A 20,046-nucleotide genomic window follows, 5' to 3' on the forward strand; every position below is an offset into this window, starting at 1 on the left:
AACGACTTGCCACTCTTCCATTGCCAACCAACTGTGTACTAGTGTACAAAGCAACACGCAGCACACATTTTTGTAAGTAAGCAAAGATTTGATATGATTTTAATTCAATATTCCGATTTCTTAGACTTTTTAAAATTAAGTTACTGCTTTAAGATTTCCCCATTCTTCTTTATGGGCAATTTGCTAGTGTTTTTTATATTCCCATATGACTTACCTGTCAAAGTTGCTTACCTCTCCGAAACTACTATTGGGTATTCTTATTTGATTTACACTCGACAGAGAAATGAACTTACCGGATGAAAAAGTGGCGCTCTGTGTTAATGGGTGTATATTCCTCAGAGACATTTTCCCACCTGAATGCATGATATATGCATAAATATTGAATTTTGCTTGAAAAATGAACAAAGATTACATCTATCTGCAACTACACAGAACAGGCATACAGGATTCAGAAAATATTTTGTACCAGTATTTCCTATAATCATCCATTGAGGAAAATGACGTAGTTATCATTCCTGAAAAATAGATTAACAGTATGTTCTGTATGTTGCAACGGAAACTACGTAGATTTTTATTTGTATTCTCATTGATTTTCAGAATCCCCTTGTAGATATTTAGGTTAAGAAACTTGACAGGTATCAGTTTCGAAAAATAATCTCCATGGTGAAGATGGTTGTTTTTTGCCATGTAGTCTCGTAAAAGTTGACTGACGTTTCCAGAGGTTTTTAGTGCGTCCATCATCTGGTTGATCGCCTCTGAAACGTCGGAAAAATTCTACCAGACTACACGGCGCAACGACCCAGAAGACAGACACCTTCGTTATCACGGCCGTGAGAACTCGGATTCTCGTATTGTCTCCATATTGTTCGTATGTTTGTTCTTGCTTTGCCCCGCACTCAAATTTCTCTCACAGATGTGATGCTTCGGAACATAAACTTTGTGAGTGGGGAATGAATGTAGCTCTAAGGAATGGTATTCGGAAATAGTATACACACACATTCGTGCATTTGAGTGGATGATGGTTGTAAATGTGGGTCGTAAAATACCTCCATTAAAGCGACTTTTTTAGGGTTGAAGAAATAACCAAATCCCAGATGTCTTGAGTCAGACCCGAGGTCTTCTAGAAAGCAGAATTCGCTCCGAGAAAGTTGAACGAAGAGGAGAGAATGACTTTTTATAGAAAAAACATACACAAGGCCGTAATAAAAGACGTCTCTCGTATCACAGCGAACGACGTGTTCTATGTGTGTAGGCCTGTATATGAAGTTTGCTTTTTGGTGTATGGTTGTCTGAAAAAAAAATAATATGAATAAAAGAATATCCCAGTAACCACGCGGCCTTTCGAGTGAATATTCACTCACGGATTCGAATTCAGCTTGTGACAAATCCGATGCGTTTCTTTGTGGTGGCAGGAAACTTGTATTGTTTTATATCTGAAGTATTCTGCTGTGAGCGTTATGAAAATAAATCCAACTATTGGCTCAATTTAAGGTACTCTCCAAGTATTCTCTTGCAGGAACTGGGGAAAACCGTGAAAACCTTAAGTAGGGGTAGCGTGTTTCGCGGCCGAAATTTGAACGTTTTCTTCCAAAATACGAAGTTGTAATGCATATAGATTTCCGGTGAATATTGAGCCATAATTCTAAGAGTGACGTTGTAAAAACATGGAGTTATCTATTCCATGCAGAGAAGACATTTGAGTGCGTGGATTTTTTTCCATCAATTCCTCCTGTACGTCTTAATATAGTGATAATTTATCAGTGAAATAACTTTACTAAAATTGTTGGATATTTTCTTGAACACTTTTACCACAAATTTCACTGTTCTTATTTTTCGTGTTAGCGCTTTGTCTCCTCTTCCGTTCTTCTTCATATTCCTACATGTGTGACATCCATCATGTGTATCTTTCTACTTGACTCTGATTAACTGTCAGCTTCTTTTTTGCCTGGATCAGTTTTTCTTTTCTTTCCCCAAACTTTGCTCCATTCATGGAATGAGAGAGACGCAAAAAAAGCCTCATCGATAGAGTTACCCAGTCTTTATCAGAGACCTCTTTTCACTTTTTCCCTTCTGCCTTCCCCCGTCTCCTACATTTACCGCGCCAGGGGGGAAGGGTCTTTTCGATTTCCCTAGATCAATTGTATCACTAACTCTCCCGGCGGTGTGTATGTTATTCGTGACGCGTTGTGATGGGAAGAAATCGAGAAACGAGAACAAAATGTGGTGCTTCGACTTCACTGACAGAATTCAGTAAAATGCCTTCTGATATGATCGCAGGAAAGTGTAAAACTGGCTGTTGTAATGAATGGGATGAACACGGACGATGGTAGGATAACGCCTGTGAGTGTCTGGAAGCGATAAGGTTACACAAAGAGCTGAATCGTGTAGAAGATGCCTCTTGAAGTCTTAGAATAATCTTAGTGGCTTTCCTCCCTAAAGAGCGCCGTGTTTGTATGCAACGCGCCAAGCGGGAATGGAGGTAAAACGTTCTTTCTTCTGCACAACGGCGATTGATGGAGTTGAGTGATTAGCTTCACCCTCCGGCCGCACCAACATCTATTCAAGGATTCTTCGTTTTTTTGTGTTTTCCCAAAGGTTAATGTAACTGCAAGGGTTTAATATCTCGACATCATCCATCGTTCATTATTCTAAAGGAAGAGCATTTCGTTTCGGGAGATGGCTCTGCTCCTGTCTTCAGGAGAAAATATCTGAAGATGAAGACTATCATATAATCTCCCGAAATATTTCAACCTCCTGCTGACTTGACAGACACTGATAGGACTTCAGTACTGAAGATGGAGACAGTATGTCTCTCCGAAACGTTAGTATCTATCGACGAGTCTGATGGGTTCCAGAATCCAGAAGAATAGCAGCATTATTCTTCCCGCAGTGAAAACTTCTAATCTCATGCTTTAATTCCATGACAATTTTGTTGAAATAACCAATACGAATTATGCATAGTAATTGATGATTAAGTTTATAATTTGTAATAGGTATTTTATCTTAATTATGTAGATTGAAGCGTTTGTAGCAGGCGTCATAAGTTATTAAAATATTTTTTTTATATTTAAAAGAATTTCAACATGGCAGAATAGACACGAGAAGTTTGTAATGACTTTTCTTCAGTCGTTTCCCTAATTTTAACAAAACACATTTTGTAGAGGTGAGATAGAACCCCATTAAAGGCATGAACATTAATTTATTACTTTGCTACAGGAGTTTCCGCCTCCAGAACACGTTCTTACTTTCAAATCGGATTAAAGTGGATTATAATACGTTCCTTCAATTTGAATTACAAATGTACAAAGAATAGACATTTAATTCCTTCTGTTTTTTTGTCAAAATGGAACCAGTTTATAATTTAACTCTTGGATTTTATTGTTTGTACCTTGAAATACAGCAGGATTATTTACGTATCCACTGCTACTGGATGACATATTGTGTTACGAAGTATATGAAGAACAAACTTGTATTTAGATTTTAGTGGCGCATCTGTGAATATATATAGCATTGAAATTTACTATTCTCTTAGCGAATTAATTAAGATACAATTTGCTCTACAGGTACTCTTAATTTTTATAATTATAACTATATTATATTATACTTAGACATATTTTTCCGTCAATAATACAAATGTTTCTGCATATAATACGCATTTACATGTTGAAGAACACGTACAAAATTCTAATCTGGAAACCGAGAACAAAGAAACAACTCGGGGCCTACGCTTTCACAGGAGTATAATATTAAAATGGTTTTTAAAAATGTATTGTCACTGTGTGGACTGGGTTTATTTGGCTCAGAGGCCAGCAGTTGGCTGTTTAGAATATTATAACCAAGCTTTGTTTTTCCATAAAGGACTGAGAATTTCTTGACCAGCTAAGCGACTGAAGATTCTTGGAAGTCTTTACCTCCTGGTGTTAATGTCACAATAAGTAATCCGCTTACAACGTGTGTGATTAAAGAATGTTGCAAGTTGAGTTTACACGAAAAAAAGAAAATATCAGAAAGAAGAGAAAATCGTCCGTGTAGGTACGTTAGGGTGTTCCCTTGAGGACAGAAGAGCAGGTAATGTTGGAAGGAGAACATTTCACCGTCGGAGAATAACTCGAAATGGCGGTGAGGAGGTGTAATTAATTCGCTTAATGTAGTTCGCCAGGAGTTCATTATTCGTCGCTGTTCTGAGAAGTGCGGAACGTACGGCAGAGGACCTCCCATCAATAATAAAGTCTGGCGGGAACAGATTACATTAGCTATGCCACCTCTCTGCCCTGTCTCTTCTGCCACATCACATACTCAGTATTTAACATCACCCTCCACTCTATTACTTCGCTACCCCTTCCCATACCCTCGCACTCACACACGTCACATGTGTTATAACACAAATCCTGACCCCTTTTATGTACATGAAACAAGCAACACATTTTTAATTTATTTTGTTGCATTTATTGATTACAGCATCAGTATAAATTTGTCTTAAGTGGTAGCACAAAAGTGATCACAGAGTCAAAGATCAGGTTATATTTTAATAACTAAACACACTTAAGTTAACCATGCTAAAATTAAATGTAAATATATGTTAGCTAATTTACAGTCAAAAATTATATAATAGTAAGGTAGAACTACATATATTAATTATAGCTTTCTAACTTTGCTACTTTGCTTACTATTTAGTATAGTACGTAATATGTTTCGATGTACGCTTCTTACAAACGGATCTGTCTTAATATAAACTGGGTCTAGTAAAGTAACATAATAGCTTATTCATTATGAGAATCTTATATAAATGATTTGCCAGTGCTAAGGTAAATGGATACAAATTCTGAGAGTTCAGAAAAAGGAAATAATTTTTTTTGTAAATTTCTCATGTCATAGTTTTATTGATTATATATATATATATATATATATATATATATATATATATAATTATATGATTTACACATGAACTAAAGTTTGAATAGACAGTTTTGTACAATGACAGATAGCGTGAAATATACGATGTATTAATGACTTCCTACTTTTTCCTTCGCAGAAATACGAAATCGCATGACATGAAGTATATTTTCTCTTGTTTATTGACATCGCTCTGTATGGGGCCTTCTTTCATCTTTAAACGGTTACGAAATGGTTAAAGATGGAAGGGGCTGTTGCTTCGTGCACTGCTAGCAGCGACAGAAATGGCGGACAAACGAACTTACTGGCAAAGGAACGTGATTTTTCTTTTGGGGGGGGGGGGAGGAGGGGGACTCGGTGGTCTCCATCTCAGAGAACATATTGAATACACTAATTTCTTGTCTATAAAAACAGAGTTTTTATTATAAGTAATCAATTCTTATTTCTTCGAACATGTATTCATTTTTACTGACGTTCTTCGTAACATTTTAGTCTTTGAGACGCTTATTATTATATTATAAGAGAACAACATCTGTCTCTTGACTCTATGTAGTCTGAGCTACTGAAAAAGCGTCTTTAAATACATTTTAAGTAAATAAATAAACACGTGTATTATACTGCATCGTCTTATGAAGATTGCAGAACAACAGAATGTAATATAGAAACAGTTAAACACATTTGAGTGTTTTAACATCAGCAAAAGTTTACAAAGCAAATGTATACAATTTTAATTCACAATGTTTCTTAAAATTAAAAATAATTTGTGTTATGCTTAAATATGAGAACGGGAGAATCCGTCGTTCCGCCACTGATATTATTTGTGCTTCGTGGAATGTGCTTATGGACAGCTACGTATTGTGGTAATAACATAGAATCAGGGTGGCATCTTACTGTCACTGTCTCTCCCTCAAATACGAACGTCGGTTTGGTTTTCCTCTGGACCGCCGCATTATGAGGGGTCGAGTTCGCTGGACTTGTCAGATATGGTTTTTGTGGTCCACGGCTGGAGACGATGGCTTTATGACGAAGGAACGAGATGTCCGCAGAGAAGCATTCCAATAAAACACTGGCCGGAAGAAAATATTTCGTATATAATATTTTGAAGGAAATGAAAGTTAAAGCGCAAAGAACAGAAACTGATAATAATTTAAATAATGTATTAACGTGCTTTACAGTAATAGTTGTTAAATTCTTTAATAATATTTCATTCTATGACATTCCAGTCTTCAGGTAACAACCAAAATGTTAATTACAGGCACAGCAGAAGATAAGAATACAATAACACAACAATAAATATAGAAGGGTGATAACAAAGAGATTATAAAAATTATAATCTCTTTGTTTGTTGTCTGTTTTTCTCTTCTTATCTTCTGTTAATAAAGGTGGTTTTCAGTGCCTGTATTAAGCCTAATATATTTTACTGTGCAGCGATACATTATAAACTTTACATTTACTACATGTAAATCAAATTGCTAAAATAAGGTACAGACCTTGAATATATTGAAGACAAGAGATTACCTTCACTCTCCGAAAACACTTTTGGAAATAAGACGAATATATATAGTTCTCCGATGTTATGAGCCGCTGTGATGCAATACTGTATTGTAAAAAAAACCCTTCATTTTATGAAAACTTCCTTTTAGAATTTTTCAACAACACGTTATTTGATAGCAGGAAAGTAACGGGGGGATCCCTGAAAGAACTGACGAGTAGGAAGGGAATTTTTATATGCAGGGGGATAAAAGAGTTTGAAGTTTCGCGTTTTATAACCTCTTTTCTCTTTTGATATTTTTAGTTTAGTCTGCATGAGTTCGTAATGTGATACATTTACATCGCTGTGTTTGGCTTCCACAAATTTTCTTTCTGTTAAATACAGTACTGTCTCTTGTTCTGAAACAGATAGGTTTTAAATCAAACCACCGAACAGAAATAAAGTTTGAAATGGAGTAGAATCACTGTGTATGATGCGTGCTATTTTCTTTGCATCGCTGAATTTGTCAACATGTTGCTTAGTGTTATCATGTAATTAGTTTTCGTTAAGTTCTCTTTTGATAGCATTTGCAAGACGTTACATACCTCTTGGAATGTTCGTGTAGCGTTCGTGAAATCCACATTCCTCTCCCTGAAGCGTAGTATGTTCCCGGGTGAGGTACTATCAGCAATGCACCATGAAAAGTGTGGTGGGGTGAGTTTCAATCCGAGAGAGGACTTAATACCTGCTGTGTTTTGCTTCAACGAGCTCATTTGTTTCTCCTGCTGACGTAAAAAAAGGAGAGACGGCCATAGTTACAGTGGTGGTAAATGTGGTAGCTGGTAGCAACCATTAATAACTTTCTGCCAGAGTTTCTGATAGATTGAACTTATGTATGAGGGACGATACTTAGCTGTGTGATTAACTCTACTTTGTTTAGAATAAATGACTCTGTTATTATCTGCACTTTACATTACATTTATAGTATACTTTGTAGTAATTTATCACCTGGAAAAGTATCAAACATAAAAAGTTTATTTTTCTCTTGTTCACCAAGAAACTGAGAAAAATCCGTCTTTAGAAACGTAGTGATTTGTAGGGAATGAGAATAATAGATAAAGTTAAAAAAATTAAGTAGTGTTAAATGAGGTTAAATTATAAACCCGTATGACACAATATAATTTTCTTCGTTCTGTAAAACTCTCGCAGTGGTCGTGTTCCGAATCTTAATCGGGTTGGCCACTTTAAAATAATGGCAGTCCATATGGAATTTTTCGCGAACTTGCAGGTAGATGCCAGCGTTTCAGAGGAACATACTTCTTCCATCTCCAGTGTTGATCTGAAGATGGAAACAGTGTATTCGTCTGGAAAGTTGATGTCTGCCTAGAAGTCAACCCAGAAGACCAAAATAAAATGTTAAAGTCTGTTGATTAAAATCCTAGAGACAGCGAATGTATGGACGTCTCAGTAATGTTGCGTTATGCATGTTTAACTTGTTGATTTTGTCTGATCTGCATTCCTTGACACTTCCTAGAGGCTACAGTCTCACTTCTTGGATTTTACTGACATGTTTGTGCCAATACTTACAAAATTTTATTGCAATCTCGTTTCATATTTGTTATGGTATTATTAATTTTTACTGTCCATACTCTAAACCTTATAGAGTATAACTTAGAATGAGGGTATAAAGATCGAGATCGTGTGGAAAATTTCCAATGAATTGCATGCTAAAGTAGCACACTGCCTCACTATTTACTCTCTTTGTGGTTTTCTCCCAGTCCAGTGAATGGTAACATAGGGTAACACACTGAACTCGAACTAAGAACCGAATTACAGGCTAGTTCAACCTATCAAAATACCGAGTACTCTCATAAATGAATATACAATACATTCGGACTCAGGATTTGGAAAAACATGGCATGCAGCCAATGTATCTGTAAGGCGTCTCAAAACAGAAGACCTACATAGACATCTTAACCGCTGTGATAACATAAAATATGAATTTGTATCTTAAGTGCGTCATGTTTGTGTTGAATCAAATACATATATTTATTTTCACAGTCTATACCCAAACTTATTTAAAATGATGATGTTAAAATATTATAACATTTATAGTATAAAGTATATTATGTTATATTTATGGCGCTTTTTTATCGTAGTACGACATTACATTATTCAGCGCTTCTATTTTTGAACGATATGTTTCGATGTTTTATGACATCATCTTCAGGTTTATCAATTTATATTATTTGAAAAACTATTATACATTTTAATGCATTGCATTTATTGATCTTTTGGTATGTTTTTAGAATTTTCTGTCTTCATAATGATCTGGTGTCTGTATTCAGGCGTTCATTATCAAGTTGTATTGTGTGACGTATCCTACGTCTGATAGCAGGAGACGATAAACTGTAACTGTATAGACTGTGAAAATAAATATATGTATATAAAATATGAAACCTCATGTTGTTTTTTCCCCTTAGAACACGAGGAGACGGTGAAGAGGACAGGAGTAAATTTTGACCAAAATCAGTCCATCGATCCTCGAGTAACGAGATGATACAGCATATGAAGTATATCGATAACAGAGTTTTGTAAAAAGTCTGGTGGACATTTCGTTTCTGTCAGTAATTCTTTTTCGGGGTCACTTTTTTCTCTGATAGATTTAAAAAGCTGAACTCGAGATTTGAGCAGAAACGTTGGTACTATTTTATGTAATGTGTTCGCTGTTGTCAGATTTTTAAACGAAGGTGCAATGTATCATGAAATTGTAGTAAACTCTCAATGTTAAATTTTACGGAAATCCGTTTATAGCTGTTCTGGACTTGTTTTATGTGGACTGGACAAACAGAAGGACGTGACGAAGGTGATGGACGCATTTTTGCACATTTCACTGCCAACGCGTCCACAGTTAAGACATGAACAAAGAACATAATATTAATTAAGTAATTTCTAGAATAGATAATTACAAAGGAAAATAGTTCATCCACTTGAATAGAATGCTTAATAAAAATCTCCCAAAACAATGAAAATTGCTGCCTTCTGGGGTTGTAACTGTATAGTGTGGTGGAAGTTTACCGACGTTTCAGAGATGCCTGCAGGGCAATCGCCCTGATGACGGTGGCAGAAAATATCTTCAAAAAATTGTTAAATTATTTACCAGACTAAACGACGGCACGTCCCAGAAGATAGTCATCTTCACACTCGTCGGAGTAAGAACCTGAAATCTCAGCTTTAAAATCAGCCTCTACCGTTTCTTTCAAATCAGTACTTATTAGCCATTCGTTGTTATATGTTCAGTAGTAAGTGAATTCTGTATAAAAATAGAAAGAACAGATACGCTCTATAGCACACGCATTAGAGTAGAAACGTCGTTTAACCCTTCTGCGTGGGAATTTAAATTCCGCGCTGCTTGGCGAGGAGTGGTGGTTATTTAAATTTTGCTCTAAAACACTTTATTTATCATAACGTTTGAACTATATAACATATAATGATTAATTCTTCACTGAAACCCTCTTAAAAGTGGAAGAATAAACAATAAAACAAAGTTAATACGTGAGATATTTCTGCAATATATAAGAAGTTAAAAATCGACAGAACATTTGTAAGAGAGAGATAAAATTTCCTTCATCGTACAACGTTTATAGAATTTCGGTATTTCGTTTTCTGGTGCAAAGTAATTTGAATTATAGTCGTAGAGAAACGATATATCAAATAGCTGATAAACTTAATATTCGCATCACATTTCTTCGCTCTCTGGAATTCGTACCAGGTTCAGAAGCTAATTAGTCAGCCGTGCGTTCGGGTTTTGGAACGTGTTATCGTAAGTCAGATGTGTATGTCGCGCCATTCAGCGTGACGTAAATTGCTGGTAGATGCATTTGCGTAGAATTCGCCCATCTCCCTTATTATAATTGAGTTTCCATTCTTTTTTCTGTGATATAATTCATATTGCGAAATTCATAGCTTATACCACTTACTAATACGAGACTGAAGAGTGCGTATTTCTACATGAGAATAAATTCATTTAAAAATTGACGGTTTAGAATCCGATCACAAAAGCCGTCAGATATTAGGCCTGGGTCTTCTGGTTTTCGAACACAGGGTTCGTAGGTTGGATCACACTCCAGGTATCAATATGTGACCAGTCTTTTTCTCTGTCGTGGTGTCCTGTGCATTAGAGGCATTGCGGCAGACCCAAGCCCTCGTAAAAGGAGTCATATATATAAGTTTCGAAAACCTGCCAGAAAATTTCACCAAAATGCCAAGAATCAAGTCGGCTGTGGCGTTCGCTAATGGTAAAGTAAAAGGAAAAGTCTGTAACTAAAAAAAGAGGATTACCTTTATGAGTGAAATAAAACTGATAATATTTTTATCTTATATTTTAATGCAGACCGTATATGTGTTTTAATATTTACTTTAGCGGACCTACGTTTAACTGGTATATTAAAAAACCCTCAAATTAATCTTCAAGACTTAGTTTTCATAACACGTAGACCTAAAATAATATTTTTGTTATTTTTGTAACAAATATTAAAACTCTCCTTTATTTGCAAACTAGAAAAATAATTTGGGCTTGCTCGTATCAAAGTTAAATGAGTGTGGACCCCATCGGGTTTTAAGAACTACAGTATGTCACACACATTACGTTCAGCCGAGAGACATGCGTTTTTAAAAAAAGTTGGAAAGTTACCGAGAAATTTTATTGTTTATTTGATTCACAATGTTAAAGTAAGCATTTATATTCACAGACTTACTCTTTGACACCCTCGTAGTAAAAGTAATGGAATAAAAACATTAGGATTTACGTATCATGCTTTGCTTTTTTCTCGTTGTCTTAACCATATTTTATCCATAAGGTCCGAACTTCGGTCATGCCATTCGAAAGGGCTTTCAAGAACGTAAACCCTGCGAATGGTTAAGGTGTGCTGTATTTATGCCCCTGAATTGTATACTACCTTGAGAAGTCTTGTCTACCACTGCTCGTCATAGTGGAAACTACTAGAGGCAGTAGCGACATGGGAGGATGGATATGTAGTTGGCACGAGAAGAAATTAATTACCTCAGAATAGCGGTGTGTTCACAGACGTATTGCAAACTGTCAAGTCCTGAGTGGCAGAATTCGCCTCGTCTAGCCTCATCGTACCTAGAGGAGGGTGAAGGACTGGACCCGATGCTACAAGCCTAACACCAACTAGACGTTTAATTAGTTTCATTTTACGTGGCAGCTGAAGCCCATAGAAAATCATTCTGTCAGGTAAATGAAAGCGGTCAAAGCAAAGAATCCAAAGGAGTGTATTTCAAGTTTAAGTGGATAGTTATTATGTTAACGTTATGGTTCATTAGTGGTGATCATTAAATCATAGATATTAAATGACAATAGTATAATGTTACGTTGAAGCATCATTTTGTTGGGGTTTCTTACGGACGTATAAGATAAATATAATATCACTTGTAGCACTATCACACAAAACAATATTATTTGTTTATCAACATAACTAAATGTACCCGATCAACATGTTTCTCTAAGAAGGGCAGATTTCAGGGTTAATGAAACACAGATTTTATTAAAAATATAAGTTTTTATCAAAATACACGGCAGGCTTACACTAAAAGCATGACTTATTATGTGTTTGCGTTTCTAAGAGTATAAAAATATGTAATTTAAAATTCACCAGATTAAATATATGGTGATGGATTCAACATTATAGAAATTCTCTTTTTTCAGTTATAAAAATAAAATGTATTACCGTGTAAAATTATGCGTCTCTATAAAATTAATTAAAACTTCTCAAGTACACAAAATATGTCACAGAACGTTTATAGTATGAGCATAAAATGTGTAGAATTCTAGTTTGTTTCTCGAGCGTGGTGTTTGGCCGAAACGTCTCATGCTACAGTCTGATATATATTTAATAAATTATACAGAACAAAATAATTACTGTATTTTAAGAAAATTGTATCAAATAAAGAATTACAACACACGAAAATCTAGAAAATATAATGTTTTTCGAAATTTCTATGCTTACGGGGGTCATTGAATCTAAGATGATAACACTGGAAATGCATGGCGCATAAATTTTTTTTGAAACAAATATAAATTTTTGATTGAAAAATCTCAGTGAAGAGGTAATTTGGAATAACTATTCTTAGATATGATGTTCATATTAAAATGGAACTCAGTGATGTAGCGTGAAAGGATAGATTCATCTCATCCAAGATATGGATCGGCGACTTGCTTTTGTGAAGATAGCTTGATGTCTCGGAATTCATTTCATCAGTTCCAATACTTGACTACGGTAACCAGTTAACCGCGGCTGAAGATTTTGTTGACTTTCATATCCTGTTATTCACCTGAGACCCTGATACTCAATTACATCATTGTATTCACTAATACATTGGATAGGAACTGAAAACTTGGTAGCAAATTTTAAAAACCCGGAAGTCTTTATTAAGCCAGGTAAAGAAACTCTGCACTCCTTTGCCTTTGCAGTAAATCGCTTTTTTCTCTCTTGGAACTTTCAAAAGTGCCATATTCCATTTCCACGTAATTTAATCTAATTCTGAATACGTTAAGGTCAAATGAATGTCTCACAAAAGAGCCACTGATTCTGCTTAACTGAAGCGCCTTAAATTATTTTCACAAATATTCCACATTGCTATCATCCATAAATGCAGTTAATTTCTTTGCAAGCTGGTGAATTATTTACAAAAAAATTATAAGTACATAAAATATTTAGAGTGAAGATTAAAAGTCTGCTTGTCGGAAATTTATTAAGCACCAAGGCATAAAGATGGCCATCCTGACAAAAGAATTGCTTATAGATTTTCTCAGACCTTCCAGGAAAGTCACAGGAGAGTGCCTGAACTAGAACACGACTGTTAGTAATCTCTTAATACTCTTTTTAATTCTACATTAATCGTCCTGTCAATCCACACTAAAATTATAATCTGTTGAGACAGCTTCGTTAATTAAACCGTACGATAAAATAAATAGACGAATAAATAAGTAAAAACACTGAAACAAAGACGTCTTTACTTTCGATAAATATAGTTAAGTTTAGAATTATCTCTTTAAAAGGGTTTCCCTGAGTGGGGATTGAGAATTGATTAGTACAGGGTACAAAATTAGACAATTTAATTGAAGAATAATTGCATAAAATCTCTTCTCATTTCTTTGTAGCTTAATTAGATTGAACTTTCTAGAACGTAAACAAAACACGGGAATCCTTTGAAATGTCGTTAGGAGAGCGGAACGAACGAGGTCCGTAATTAAGGCTGTGAGTAGTAGAGTGACGCTTCAAACAGCGTCTATACAAAATTCCTTTCTTCACTGTAATATATGTTAACATCTAAGAACGAAAAGTTAACAAATTGCTATATAAATAGTTTATTTTGGCAACAGCAAAGAGAGGACATGTAAAAAAATCCTAACTCCGGAGTTTCAAATGTGATTTGTGTTGAACTTAATGAAATTCCAGGGCAATCCGTTAAGTCTCTTAAGTCATGAGTCATGCGGGTTCTCCATATCTGTAATGCGGGTTAGCATACTGGAGCCTAAGTTCTTTACTGAAAATTTATTATTGTTTCAAAATCTTTTTTAAAGCTTTTGGACATCTTTTTATATGACAGGATTTTAAGTAATCTGATTTAAGTGAATTATTCTCCACTAATACGTAGCTCAATAATAATTAGAATAAATTATTATGAATTTTACAATGGCCACAACAAACTTCGTTGCTGAGAGGTTCTAGAGCTTTGTTTTGTATTTGGTGATATCCGGGTTTGAATCCTAACCGGTCAATCGGCTTCTTCATTCTCTTTAGTAAAATGATCCGAATATAGATGGGAAGATAATATTAAAGTTGATTTTTAGGAATCGGGGTGGAAGGAAGTTGTCCAGAATGACTTGTTTACGTAACCATTACGTGTACTGATAATAATGATATTAATGTATCTGCACGAGGCTCGAAGATGTTCTCTCTACTTCCATTCTGAGTACAAAAATTCAAATTATTCCATGACTTTATACAATGTATAATTGTGGAATATTATATAAGATCAAAGCTTCAGAGAATTATCAAGTAAAACGTTTTTATTTGACTAAATTAACCTGGAAGTAATGAGAAATACAATTACGTACAGGTAAAGTTGCCCACAGCATAAAGGGGCATAGGATAGTAAAGTTTATCGTCACTTTTGGGGAAACGTTCCCCGGTATCCACTGGATAGGAATCTGAATGGGGGACCAGGGTCTGTGTAGATGATACAGCTAAGAATAAAACATTTGCCTTTGCCGGGAATCGAACCACCGTTTTTCAGCCCGTAGTCAGTCGTCATACTAACTGAGTAAATATTTATAGCCGTCGTTTGTTGTTGAATTTCTTTCTGGACTTATTAAAACCATTTCCAGCTTCTGCTGATAATGTGATCCGTTATATTATATTACAGAATTCGATTTAGTCTCACTGTTCCCTTGATCCTTGCAGGGAAGGATCTCAAGCTAACAGTTAGTTGACTTTATATTCACTCAATTCTTGGCTTGAGCCGTCGGGACCAGCTGCCCACAGAGTCCGCCGGGCACTCACAGTGAGGGGTGGGAGTGAAGAAAAGCTGGAATCGATGGTCGCATTCACTTAATGCCAGCTTGCCGCAATGAGTGTAAAGTTTGCAGCCGGGAGAGTAAAAATTTACTTACTCTCTTTGTCTGACTCTTTACTGAGGAGGAGAAAGTAAACCTCAGGGGACAAGACCTCTCACTCGAAATCTAACCTCCCGTGCCTCTTACAGCCCAGTTCCAGCACTTTGCTTTAGCATTGTACAACAAGATACTGGAACGAAAAGGAGTTCTGTTAAACACAGTCCTCGTGAGAGTTGGGGATGTTGGTCCACGTATTTTTTTTTTTTTTTGTCAGAAGGGGGTTGGATGCAAATAAAAGGCTTGACGCAGAAACCTCGAAAACATTTTGCATCAACATTTCTGGTACAGCGGACTCCGTCCCCAAAGTTATCCCAAACATTTCGATTTAGTAGATTACACACAGTATGTATAGTTTTGCTGTCTTTATCTCTAGTGTGGAAATAAAAACAAGTGATGAAAAAAGCTTAAAACTTACAGCATCATGAAAGAAAAGAGTAGAGTATTCTGAACTTCTGAAGCATTTAGGCACAACTTGCGGACCCCTGGTAGAGAAACCTTGCTCTAAAATATGTTTTCTTCTGTCACACTGTCTCCTTCAACACTGGCATAGTCCATTAATGGCGATTAATGTCTGCAGTTTGGAGTTATTAATTTCCATGGTGATAGAGAAGTGTAAAGAGAATAATGCATTCCTTTAAGACTTTCTGCTTTAGTCCTAATATTCCCTTCATACAGTGCGTGTTGTCGACAACGAGGCGCTGACGACCGAGTAGAGATATTTTAAATATCCCACGCCGAGGATGTGAGTTTTAATAATTGTTTTTCTTAGTTTGGATGAGTTTCGATAAAGTCGCAGCAAAGTGGTTAGCAAGTTCCAGGTTCAAATCTGGGCCCGGAGACCAGATATCTAGATTAAGGGTTTTGATGGTTTTATTCAGTCCCTCCAAGAAAATTCAGAGACAGCACCTCAAATTAGGTCACTACCGCTTACTTACATATATTTCCCACCTCATTATCCACGATTAACCCTATCATTCGACGGTGTTTATAGTGAGCTGCTTACATTGTCATCTAATAAACTACACGTAAATAAATAAACACATAATGCAACTTTTCTGATACTGCAGTGGTTTAAAGCGCATATGCACGTATAAATGTTAATGCATTCAGACGAAGCCACAGCGAGGCGTCAGAATATGTAGTGCCAGCATGTGGGAGAAATTCGTGGCTTGGGGACTGTCGTTTATTTTTTACATCCGGATTCAAGCAATGAACCTGGAGTTACTTTATGGTATATGTCACATTTATGTACAATGTCCACCCTACGCTGCACTATAATAAAAGCAGGAGCTCCGGTGATAAAAACATCGCCATTGTAACGTATGAAGCAGAATTTAGTGTGTTGAAAAGGGAAGGACAATGCTGTTTCTGCAACGTTCTAGTAATTAGTGTGACGATGTCTAAATATTTTCACGACAGTTTATATGTTTCATCACACTTGAAAGCCAGAAGCCTTAAGAAGGTTCGTGTTTACTCGGCTACTGTAAAGTTTGTTATAATCTGAAACACGTTTACAACCTGACGAAGACGACATATCTGTTATCACCTATTCAGACTCTCTTACATTCGATTTTATAATGATTGTCATTTAATAAAACTTTTCTAAATTTATAATCTTAGGAGTATATCGGTGGTTCAAGACCCTTAAGAGTATGGGGTCACATTAGGCCAGTCTTAACCACACTTAGGCAGTCGAGTTATAATGTAGGACGTTTAATGAAACGTCATGACAGTTTAACTTTAAAGCCCAGTGTTTACTATATGCACCACCTGATTAGACAATTTTAAATTCTTCGTTTTGCCCACAGATTGTATGTACGAGTTTCACACGATTCACAGTGAACAAATAAATTTTTTCCCTAAACAGCATTGACCAGAAGAACAGTGTAATGGAGTTTTCTTTGCCGTAATTTATTATTATTAAGTGTTCTGTCTTACGACAGGTCCATTGCTCTGCCCAAAAAGAGCTCTCCAGTTGTCCCTATTCTCGGCTTCTCGCTTTAATTCCTGGAACGTCATCTTCTTTCCTTGTTTAAGGTCGTCGGTTAGCTGTATCAATCTTCTTCCTAGTCCTCTCTTTCCTTCAACCTGGCCTTCGGTGATATCACTCATTAATCCATTCCTTCTCATAATATGTCCCAGCCAGTTAGCTTTCCTTCGTGTAATCGCCTGCAGAATGCTTCTTTGCTCGTTGACTCTCCTCAATACTTCTTCGTTGGTCACTCGATCCGTCCACCTGATCTTCTCTATTCTTCTCCAACACCACATTTCGAAACTCTCCAGGTATTTCTGTTCCTTCTTCCTGAGTGTCCAAGTCTCTGCTCCATACAGCGCGACACTCCATACGTAACACTTCACTAGTTTCTTCTTCATCTCCAAGCCCAACTTGCTAGTGAGAAGTATCCTCTTCTTGACGAAAGCTGAATAAATTTTTAAAAGTTATGTAGATGAGCTTCGGCGAAGAGTTTCAAATTTACTCAGTTATTTTTTAATAAATTTGTTTCTTATTTTTATCAGGTATTTGCATGAAATTAAATGTTTAAGTTTATCACTGAAAACATTTTCATCATTCAGAGATATACAGTATTACAGAAGTGTAGTTGGAGTCGAAAGTTGACAACTCCTCGATTATATGATTTCACTAACTCATTTGCATTCAGATGTTTAGATTAAGGGTTTGCTTTACTAAGCAGTCAGCTACCCAGTATTGATAATTTGTCCCATTGATTGCATCGGCTCGTTTTCCTAGTTTGTGTTTAGAATTGTGTAAGGTTATTGAAACTGTGGAGCGAACAGATGCCCCAAAAGGGCAAACTACCTCCCACTATAAGGCTGACGTCGACCTGATATTAGGGAAAACAAATGTTTGCCATCAGACTAACGACAGTTACGAAATTACATCATATTGGTCTACCATCGTCGTGGGCACATCGGCTTTGCCTCGTTATATAGGTCTAACAGTAAACAGTAGACAGTTGCCGAGCGAATAGTAATTTTTTTCATTACCTTGTTTTTAATTAATATTAGTTAAATATTGACAATAATACTGGATATAAATATGTGAATCTAATGTTTATCGTGGAACGTAAATCAGTTTAAAGATATAAAATATTTTTTGCGTTTATGACTGTATTCATCTGCCTCAGGATAATCGGTCATTGGTGGGATTCTGTGAATGTGGAAATGAACCTTCGGTTTAAATAAAATATGATGCATTTTTGCGCAGTGACTGACTATCAGCTTCTCAACAAGAACTCTGCTCCATTGAATCTGTGCTCGTCGGTGTTACCGTCGATCTGTCTGTGTTAGCAGGTTTGTTTGTTTGTTTGCCTGTACACACATAAATTTAAAGTTTATTTAAAGAGTCTAGAATTCGTTCCCAGCCACTATCATCTCTGAATTGATTTTAACGTCTTGGCTCTGTTATAAAAATATTGGCTATTGTGACTCGTCTTTTGCTTCTAACAAAGAGATAGAAATTTTGTTTGAAGAGACTGCCAGTGAATTGTTGAGAGAGCGGTTAAAACTAAATTACCAAGTTTTTGAGCTGCTGGTAGCGCCTCTCAGCTCGGCTCACACAAAGAGGAAAGCTTGCAAACGAAGCATCCGAAGAGAGACAACAGAATCAAGCCGTCTTTTTATTCTCTCTGTCCTCCTCTTATTCAGTGCCTCCTCACGCGAAGAAAAGACGAGGTCAAAGCTTGACCTGAAGGTGGAATTTCACGTAGAAGATTATTTGAACCCTTGCATTCACACGTACGCTTATACATCTCCATTGCAGACAATTTCTGTTTGTCTCAGACTTTGTTAAAATTTCACATTCCGTATGTCAGTTCACCTTTTTTTTGATGGACGTGTAACGACCAATGCTTGTGTACGGGATTTATCCATATGAAATATCTGCAGGGGTTAACATTTGTCTTTAGTGAGACTTTACGTGGTTTTATTCGGTCTTGTTAATGATGTTGGTAGGATGAAGTAATGACAGTGCGCAGTGTATAAACGATTTTAATAACTTCTAAACTTATAAAACTTGTATTTTTATATTGGTATTTTACATGATAATTAAACTTGAATTAGTTACAATACATGTTATGTCGAGTTAACTTAGCACAGAAATTTGCCGGTAACGGTTTATCGCTCAAGAAAGTATTTATATCGAACTCCGCAGAGAGGAGTCTTAATCGAGAAGCTGATATTTTGTTAGCTGGCCAAGACTTTCCCTATCTTTAATGCAACAGGAAGGTGCATTACTATGTCAACAAATTTTATACAAAATATTTTTCGATATCATACATAGGTAAAAAATTATAGCCTTATACATTTAATGTATCTGTGAAGAAAATTCTTTATACTCTTGATGAAGTGAGCCATAAAATATATTTTTCGAAGTACTCTTATCTGCTCCTCCCTTTTTACTCACGCATGTAAACTCTATTAAAATCTTATCTGGATGTCTTGTGTATAGCACGTAATTTAAAACGCTGTTTAAACAAGACAGGCTTAATGTCGGTAGCATTAAAAGCATGAATGCCACATTTCACTTCTCTGGGTTAATAAATGTGCATGAAGCTGAGAGAGATGCAGAACATTTAACTTATGAATACATCACTGTGCAAAGCTCTGAAAACTTAACGGAGACTACTTACAGAATGGCTTACTTTAAATTAATTCTGGGGACTTGAAGGTGGTAAAATATACAAATTAATGGTGCGTTAATTTATTAACGAATATGGTTCCTTTATGAAACATGTGACCTAATTAGTACTGGTCAAATATTTTGACGAACGAAGTTCGAGCTAATTATCAGAATAAATTACTTGCAGTTTTAATTAAAACTGGAAGGTTGTTACAAATGATTCAGATTTTAATTATTACTTTCACGATAATATAGAGAAGAGCGTATCTGACTTTCTACACAGTGGAATTATTTTTTAACGCGACAGTAAAATTAGATAATTTTGATAATCTTTAATATTTA

The 20,046-nt window shown here is 35.9% G+C and overlaps 1 long non-coding RNA gene across 1 annotated transcript; it reads right to left on the bottom strand.

Moving 5' to 3' along the window:
• Positions 1-5,232: 5,232 nt before the first annotated feature.
• LOC147874598 (uncharacterized) lies at positions 5,233-7,307 on the bottom strand. The gene is made up of 2 exons (XR_015533923.1): positions 6,970-7,307; positions 5,233-5,959 (listed from the first exon to the last, which is right to left on the bottom strand). It is a non-coding gene; the product is annotated as an uncharacterized LOC147874598 (long non-coding RNA).
• Between the last annotated feature and the right edge of the window lie 12,739 nt (positions 7,308-20,046).

This window comes from Zootermopsis nevadensis, unplaced genomic scaffold (genome assembly GCF_977971745.1).
Source record: "Zootermopsis nevadensis isolate Lab colony 2312 unplaced genomic scaffold, Znev_1.0 Znev_ptg000007l, whole genome shotgun sequence".
NCBI lineage: Eukaryota > Metazoa > Arthropoda > Insecta > Blattodea > Termopsidae > Zootermopsis > Zootermopsis nevadensis.